This window comes from Octopus sinensis, linkage group LG8 (assembly GCF_006345805.1).
Source record: "Octopus sinensis linkage group LG8, ASM634580v1, whole genome shotgun sequence".
NCBI classification, from domain to species: Eukaryota; Metazoa; Mollusca; class Cephalopoda; order Octopoda; family Octopodidae; genus Octopus; species Octopus sinensis.
In genome coordinates this window covers 11,187,386-11,197,691 of record NC_043004.1, presented here as the reverse complement: position 1 = coordinate 11,197,691, position 10,306 = coordinate 11,187,386, and positions in this window count along the sequence as shown.

Below are 10,306 nucleotides of genomic sequence, written 5' to 3'. Positions count from 1 at the left end.
TAGGCAGCAAGTAAGGCCTGCAAGTTTCAGTGATTGATGATGGACAGATTCGCTACGTCTCATATAACTCGATGTCTACTAAATAAAGGGTTCGAAGATCGATAGGTCTTCAATGCCCTGACAAAAAAATTAAGAAATCTGCATAAGGTGAAAGTAGGTGTCTTCAAAAGGAAATAGACATCTTCTCCACAATACAGGATGAACCAACAACCTGACATGAGGTGCAGACGAGGGCAGCGGAATCAAACTCCCTTATACACCAAATGGGCCAACAGCTGGGACAAAGGCACATACAGAAATGGTGATGTGAAAAGCCCCTGACGGAAGAAATCAGAAAGACCACGGTGCTGATCTAGCATGGCCGCAGTCTTATGACTGAAACGAGTAAAAGAAGATAAAGAATTAAAGAATAGCAGATAAATAACATTTCCCCCCAAATGATGATCTCTCATCCGGGAAGAGGAAAAAATATAATATCCGGAATGCATTGTGTACGTTACAATTTTGGAGACCGAGTTACTTGAATGGAAAATCTTGGGTTATAAGACTGACCAATGACTATGACGAAACAAATAGTTTCTGTAATTGTTAGCGGATACAAGAGAGGACATTATTCCACGGCGGAGAACTCTCCGGGGTTATTTAGTAACAAATTCCCACATTCATCGATGTTCGGTTTCGTTTATATTAGTCAAATTGTCAGTTCAATTCTTAGCATTTTCGAAGAAAACCAACAATAGCATAGATTGTAGACAATTAGTAAGAAACTATTGATCTTAAGAAAGGATTGTGAGCTGTGCCATCTTCTATAATTTTTAGTATTATCGTGCTGAATTTATGTTGAAAAGTATGAGACAAAGAATTCTTCAGGAACACTCGGGTTAACCTATAAGCAAATTTAAAGTAGCTGCTTGTAATATAGACTGGTATAATGCAGTATTCTGGTATGAAAACATTAAAAGAGAGTAAAATATTGAATGAAGGTTTCTTTAAACATAAGATTGGTATATCTCTTATATTCAAAAATTTCACTGAGTGAAATATTATTTGTATTCCCACTATTCTTGAAAGCATCTATATGAACCTAAGTAGGTCATGAATGCAATCTAAATTTCTAAAGTCAGATAATAGGTGGTTGTTGTCGTCTAACCCCAGGTGAAGCACACCTTTGATTAAAGTCATTCCATTCTAGACCATAGCGTTTATCCTCTCAAAATGTCCATTTTTAAGAATTAAGGTGGTATCTAAGGGAAATGTGATTACTGCTTCCAACAGATCATGTGACCGCAGTGGCTTGCTTAAGGCACTTGTTGTTAATGGATCTTTATATACTATGCTGCGAAACCCCAGACTATACGTATAATGAAAACCATTCCAGTTGTGACTATTCTATCATATTCATGTTTATCATATCTAAGAAGATTTTGCCGGTGTTCGTGTTTCAAAGAAATTAGAATGTCATCTAAAGTGGGGATTTGAACGTGTTGTGTACCACATCGAGGGGAGACGTATAAACTCTCTCAGTGGTTCGACTCCCCTTTTTGATGTTGATCAGGGTTTAAGATTCATAGTCAGAGTGAACAAAGACTTATTTATATGTTTTCATAGAGTACAAGCACTGTTGTTTTTTTTTTCATGTTTATTACAAACAACTATTAAGATAATAGATCAGAGTGGACCAGAACAGTTTTGTTTCATTACATGTTTAGTAATTTCTCCCGGGAACCTTCAATTTCAAATGCACTCGTAAGGTCACTGAAGTGATATGCCCCTTGACTTGGGTACTTAAATATGGTGAAGTCTATCCGCATCCAGCTGTGACTATTGTAGATCCCTTCCAGATAGAAAATTAAAAACAAGCAATGAAGTTCTAAAATATTTATCGAGCTCCAATTTGACGACAAACCAAGTCGACCTCCGTAAGATTTGAACTCAGACTATAGAGATCCTGAACATATATCGCAAATCAATGTATTAACGATTTAATGATTCTAACTCGACATTTTCTTACGAATGAACGATAACGGTGTATTAGGACCAACAGAACTCTGTTGTTTAACTATTAAGGATTATGTTTAGAATAGCCTTCCGTGGAATATGATGGAACCGTCCAATATTCAACAACGACCTAGCCTTAATATGTTATATTTTTCTTCTTAAAGCAAAAATATATCCAGAAATATATCCTTTCCCACAACAGTGGGAAATATTTAAGGAATACTTGACTGTAAATCTTAACAAAAGGACTGTTTCTTTGAGCAGAAAATGCTTCTTCCATTGTAACAAATTATTGGTGTTCATTCTTGTTTTTGTTGTTGTTGGGATATTTTTAATCTCACATCAGCCCTATCGAAGAATCCTACGAGCTAAAGCCATTCGTCAGTTATTTTCCAAACAAAATATATATCCCGAATTCCCTTAATTTAGCTTCTTGATTATAAGAAGAGGGCGACATTTGAGAAAAATAGGACGACTATTTCTAGCACATTAACATACCACAGTAGAGATTATCTCTTTTGACTATTATATTCGTAAGTGTTGTTATTATTATATTCACATACGAAGTGGTCATTAGTTATAAAGACTATTGCTGTAAATCACATTAACCGTTTATTATTCTTAATTATCATTTCTTTTAAATCCATTTTATTTACAAAAAGAAAACTCTCAATACAACTTATAATATCAATGTGTTAACAGAATCGCAACGAACAAGTGAATTGCAAAGTAGATGATTCAAATATAACGTTATAATAGAAAATATATTGCAATATTAGTACAAACGAACATATATCCCTAGATGATTAGTACTATGGCTTTCTATTAATATTGACTGATTTCTCTCTAATGAATTTGTTTGTGTATCTGAGATTTCAAATAAAGCCCCAATGAGATACAAACCTTAACAATAAAATGATATCATTTCGACATAAGTTACATTAATGTATTGACTGTATAGATGCGTAATTGGATAAACGCGTCTTTTTTTCTCACTCACATCGAAGTAAATATATATATATCATATATATATATATATATATATATATTATATATATATATATATATATATATATATATATATATACATATATATATATATATATATATATATATATATATATATATATATATATATATTATATATATATATAATATAATATATATGTATGTATGTATATATAAATTATATACACACATGTGCTTTTGTGTGTGTGTGTGTGTGTGTTTGTGTGAATGTGAATGTGTGTAATTCGTTTCCATGCTTACTTAAGTTTATAAGTTCAATTATTGTGGCGTGTCAAGTGACCTGAGTAAATATACACAACATATATGTTTACATGTGTAAGTCTGTCTCTGTATTAAGCCATATAAATCATTAGGCTTCCATTACTAACGTTATGGATGAAACAAGTGGCTTACACTAAACTATTTGCTGTGTGTGCGCGTCATCATTTTAAAAATAGAATCTTCTGTTTGTGACCACAGAATGAAAGAAGAGAAGCAAATTTTCGAGTTCATATGTTAAATTAACTTTCTTGAGGTAAGCATTATAAATACTCATGTAGAGACTTGTAAAAGAAATGCTATTTTTGATAAACTGGAATCCCTACGATTTAGGATTCCAGATTAGTCTGTCAAGCGATGCTAATAGTTACAGCTTAGGTAGGTCCTTGAAATAAGAATGACCATGTTAGCACTTCAAATGAATTACTACTAAAAATCAAAATCAACACCATACTAGTAATTGCTGAGATGTCACTCAAGACTCAGGTTTCAATGTATATATAAATCTGAAATATAAAGACACATTAATAAAACCTCTTCTAACAGGCGATCATTGTTTTAGAAATCTGACCCAGAAGACCAATATATATATATATTGCTAAGACATCTTCTAACAAAAAAAAAATTCTTTGATATAGTAGCATTCTGTTACAATAAGGCCTTGCCCAAAATTTGTCTCATACATGAAATTGCATATATTTCGTTAGAAATCGAAATGTAAACTCTGCTAACTCACTATTAGCGACACGTTTTTCCCTCAAAATACAAAAACAAATATAGGAGAACGTAGATCTATTATCAGAAGAATCCTGTTTTAGATCTGAAAATTTTATTGACAGTGTTTATTGAAAAAATGTTATAAACATTAATCTTAGATTAGAGTTTCCTCCAAGGGTCCCACTCGAAATTATAGGCGCCTTATGGCACTAGTACATCAGGTGCAAAAATATACTATTGGTAGACGTATTGAACGTATTACTATTTTAAGGGAATTTAAGAATGGAACCCCATGCAAATCTACAATACGAAAACTGAAAATGGAGGTCGTAAGCATTGAAAATGACGATGGTGGAAAGAGGCCAGAAGGAGCGACAAAATGAAACAAATTCTTGACCCTGGTAAAAATAGCAAAACAACGCAGGAATATGCGATAATGCTCTTCTCAGTACATGAGCTGTTCCAGTTAACACGGTTTTTTGCATTTCCTGTAGGAATGGTAAGCCTGGTATCATTTTCATATAGGTGTCAGTACCTTTTTTTATCATTCTTAGAGATCCTACAATCACTGGTACTATAGTCGCCTTGAGATGCTACATTTTTTCAACTTCTATTAGCAAGACTTTATATTTACTAATCTTGTCAAATTCTTTCGCCGCTCTATTGTGGTCGCAAGGAATACCCATATCAATTAATAAACACATCTTTTTGTCTGATCTTTTATAGGATCCGGTTTATTAGCTTTTATAGTTTTGTCGGTATGTACGGGGAAGTCCAATAGAATCGACACATTTTCTCCTTCAGTCACAGCTTCAGGATGGTGTTTATACCATTTGTCAGCGGTTTTGATATTATGATGCCGACATATTGTCCAGTGTAAATACTGGCCGACTCTGTCATGTCTTGCTTTATATTCTACAGGTGCTAAGAATCAACACCCTGAGATTAGGTGGTCTATTGTTTCAATCTCATCGTTACAGAATCGGCATTTTGGGTCAGCTCCATTTTTTATCACATTATTATTATTATTGAGTGAGAGAGCAGTTCATGCCATCAAAGTGACACTGGGGTAAAATATACGAAGCCCAATATACCCATCATGACTACCCGTCTGATAAAGGTACACCAGGCACATGCATCACAACCATATGTGCGCGACATGGTGATCTCATATCGAGATAAACAGCACATGACCTTGCAGGTGGGGCCCAGTTAGAATTTTCTTCAGGTTGAGTAGCCCATCCCGCTCAAAAGGTCCCTGAATAAGGGTTGTTTAAGGATGTTGAAAGAACCACCCATGTTTCCAGAGGTGAATTATTCAAACCTCCAAGAATCCCTCTCAACACATGGCTATGATGCTCCCCCACTACTTCTGCTCGTGATCAGAGATGCACATATCGTCAGCCACTAAGGGACATGCTCAACTGGTTAAGGTCAAACAACTGACAAGCAAATATGTGGTATTGAGCAGAATATTTGCTGTAGCCCTTCTTTTATACCAAGACAAAACAATGTACATGATAACACTTCCAGTCAGTTAAGATCATTATTATTATTATTATTATTATTATTATTATTATTATTATTATTATTATTATTATTATTACATATATGCTGTTGGGGTACTGTTGGACATTTATTTTTTAATCACTCGAAAGGTTTCCTCGCAACGTTCTCCTCCAGGTGTGCAGGTACTTGATTATGCAGCTGTTTCCGTGCATTACGGGATCTCGTTTCGTTTCCCCAGGCGATATATGAATATTGTCTCCGTAAGTTTAAAATCCTCGGCCTCAAGTACATCCTTTCTCTCAGTCGTGGACTGAATGTAGTAGGAGTCTCTGATCTTATCAAAATGTGTTGCCGCTAAAAGGGCCGTTGGCAAACTGCTTTGAATGTTTAGATGCAATGGGAATGGTTGTCCAACCGTACGCCTTCTTATTAACCTCAATTACCTATTCACACACGACAAATGCCAAAACGCAAACCTGGAAATATGTTAATACTACTAGTGGATAACACCGGCTAAATCCGAAGCTGGACGAGCTTTATAATGTACTCTACTATGTTCTTAACAGAATATACCATAACAACACACACCACACACACACACACACACACACAAACACACACACACACACACACACAGACACACACACACACGCACACAGACACACACACACACGCACACACACGCACACACACGCATACACACGCACGCACACACATGCACATATATACGACGGACCTCTTCCAGTTTCGTCTACAAAATCCCCTCACAAGGCTTTGCGTGACCCGAGGCTATATTGGAAGACACTCACCCAAGGTGTCACGCAGTGGGACTGAACCCAGAACCATATGGTTGGTAAGCAAGCTACTTACCACACAGCCACTCCTGCACCTGCATGTATATATATATATATATATATCTTTACTACCCACAAGGGGCTAAACATAGAGGGGATAGACAATGGGATTAAGTCGATTACATCGACCCCGAAAGGATGAAAGGCAAAGTCGACCTCGGCGGAATTTGAACTCAGAACGTAACGACAGACGAAATACCTATTTCTTTATTACCCACAAGGGGCTAAACATAGAGGGGATAGACAATGGGATTAAGTCGATTACATCGACCCCGAAAGGATGAAAGGCAAAGTCGACCTCGGCGGAATTTGAACTCAGAACGTAACGACAGACGAAATACCTATTTCTTTATTACCCACAAGGGGCTAAACACAGAGGGGACAAACAAGGACAGACATAGGTATTAAGTTGATTACATCGACCCCAGTGCGTAACTGGTACTTAATTTATCGACCCCGAAAGGATGAAAGGCAAAGTCGACCTCGGCGGAATTTGAACTCACAACGTAACGCAGACGAAATACCGCTAAGCATTTCACCAGGAGCGCGAACGTTTCTGCCAGATCGTATATATATATACATATATATGTATGTATGTATGTATGTATGTATATAAGTATGTATACGTAATATGTATATATATACTCATAAAACATGCATATTACGTATGTATATGAGCTTGTGTAAACATATATGAGTGCGTACGTATGTAAATGCTTCTCCGTATGTGTGTATAAAAGGCAAAATACATATTTATATTGGTATATATATCTACACAGTTTCGACCCCTAACTAAAAAGTTATGAGAACCTACACAATGTACACTCAAATTACACAAGTTTTATTGAGCTCTTCAGCATGCATTCGCCTATCTTGTTCAGCAAGTTTATGTCGCATATAAATTCATAGCTGTAATTAATTTAACGGATAATATGTCTGTTTTTGAAATATGGGAATACCCATATTACATTCATTCTTTGTTAGTAACACGTTTTAAACAAGTGAAATTTTATACAGTTTTCAGTTCACATCGACCGACGTGTATCTGTTGGTATGTGTGTTCATTTTCTTCTTGTTTTTATTGATTTTAAAGATACAAATGTTAATGTTCTACCTATAGATGTTATGTTTGCCAGGCGTCATTAGCACAGTTTTATAGTTATAGGTATCACACGCGCATAAACATAACCCATACACAGACACGCGGACACGTATGCTCAAGTATGCATTTATATGTATGTGTGTGTATGCTTACGTATAAATATATATATATATATATATATATAAATATATATTACGTATAAATATATTACGTATAAATATATATATATATATATATAGAGAGAGAGAGAGAGAGAGAGAGTTAGAGAGAGAGGAGGCAAAGAGGAGGGAGAGAGCTACGTGTATGTATATATACATATATATACACATATATATATATGTGTATGTATATATATATATATTATATATATATATAGAGAGAGAGAGAGAGAGAGAGAGAAGAGAGAGAGAGAGATAGATAGATAGATAGATAGATAGATAGATAGAAGATAGATAGGTAGATAGATAGATAGATGATAGATAGATAGAAGATAGATAGGTAGATAGATAGATAGATAGATAGATAGAAGATAGATAGATAGATAGATAGATAGATAGATAGATAGATAGATAGATAGATAGATATGTATTTCTATGAGCCATAATTTTTATCGATCGCTGTTGCATTGTTTCTTTTCATATATCTTTTATCGCTTCCATTTTTATGTCTTGGTCTGCTCATCTTCCCTTTTAATACGTAAGTATACACAGGGAATTATATAAGCGTACCTAAAGAAATTCATGCAAATATCTACACACTATTCAGTAGAGATAGATATCCATTTGTAAAATACAAGCGTATACGCAAAAACAAAATATACATTACTATATATAGATGTATATACAAGGGGGCTAATTCATACACATACACATGAAGCAAGTAATTAATCCATCATGGAATAAGCTCGAAAGCTTTCAGAATGAAACCTATGCTGACACCGAAACGAAAACATAAAATATGTAATACAAAACATTGAATAAACACTTGAGACTGAATTCTACAAGAAAGACACCAAAAAATGGAATGAATTTGAATCTGTTGCTAGTTATTAACATTCTAAAGAAGATCAATCATCTAATGGTCGTGAAATGTTATATTCCCAGACTTGGTTGCTATACCACGCAGGTTTACGAGCCAACAGCGATACACGCAATGGCAGAAAGTTATACGTCTAATTGTAACTGAAACATCATCTTGAAGTTTTCCTAGAGTTTAAAATCATCCTCACCTTTCACTATTTTCTCTCCAGCAATGCAATATCTAACCAATCAGTTTGTGGTTGGAGTTTCTGCCCATTCAGTTTTAAATAATATAGTTCTACTACATGAATGACGGAAGGTACTAGAGAAACTTCGTAAGCTTGCTATCTAGCGACGTCGTATTGTATTCTTCACTCAAGGTTGTTACATTCTTTCTAGTTTCTGGTTTTGTAAACCTTTTAGCTCTTATATTCCAAAGAAACCGCTACTGTTTTGAGATTTTGTTACATAATGTTATTATACGGTCGGGGGAAAGAACAAAATCACTGTAGTGCAATTTTGCTTTAAGCTGACTAAATTTCTAGAGATAACTAGATTTAGAATTCACTTGCAGAAGGATGCTGTAGATACGAACGTTCGATATTTGTCTCCCACACATAAAGCAGTCGTACCAGTGCTGTTTCTCCCGTTAATGCAATGCGTGTAGTTAACATCTTGGGTATTGTTGAAAGCATATCGTACATTGCTGCTTTGATCAAACACAAAGCGTCTATTGTATTACATTACAAAATATATTCATATATATATATATTGCAATCATTAGAACACTTGTTCGATTACTGTTTGAATGTAATTTAAATTTGAAACGTTGTTCAAGAAACAAGGCGCTAACATAGTATATGTGTGTGTGTGTGTGTCTGTATGTGCATATGTATGTGCTTATATATATATGTATATATAAGAATTTTTTGCGTAAGGAGATAAAAAAAACCCAAGGCTGTGTAGATATTAGAACATTTATAGATAGGTCTTACAGCTCTTTCCAGGATATATATTACTGATATCCCTTCATCGGAGACGATGTGAGAGGATGGTTAAGCTAACTATGACTTAACCATCCTCTCACACTGTCTCCGATGAAGGGATATAATTAATAAATATCCTAGAAACAGCTGTAAGACCTATCTATAAATGTTCTAATATCTACACAGCCTTGGGTTTTTTATCTTATTACGCAAAAAGTTCATATATACACACGCTGACATAGTACCAACGTTGAACTCATTATTCGCAAAATTACCGAATCTGGAACTTAACTATGGTCTGTCTATAGCACTTATTCAGCATTACCTGATACTCTTGGGTCTCAATGACACCATTATCTCTTATATATACATATATATATGTATGTAGGTATATATGCATGTTGTTATGAGTAAATATAAAAATGCATTGTTGATAAATAACGACAGATAAAAAAAAGAATACGTATATTGAGGGTACAACCGTACGGGAGACAGACAGAGAGGCTCCCTAATTCTTCATCAGTTATCAGCCAAACTGGTAATACTCAGTTTCGTACCATGAATGATAGGACTGAGAACTTCCCATATTAGGGGCCCCTGCGAAAGTCGCAGAGATTGTCGTGCCTCAAGCAAAGAAAACAACACAGAGTGGACATATGAAAGTAAAAAAAAATGGAATTTAAGACGACGGACAAAAGATGAAATAAATAGACGTACGTACATATGTATGTGTGGAGCGCAATGGCCCAGTGGTTAGGGCAGCGGACTCGCAGTCGGAAGATCGCCCTTTCGGTTCCCACACCGGGCGTTGTGTGTGCTTATTCAGCGAAAACA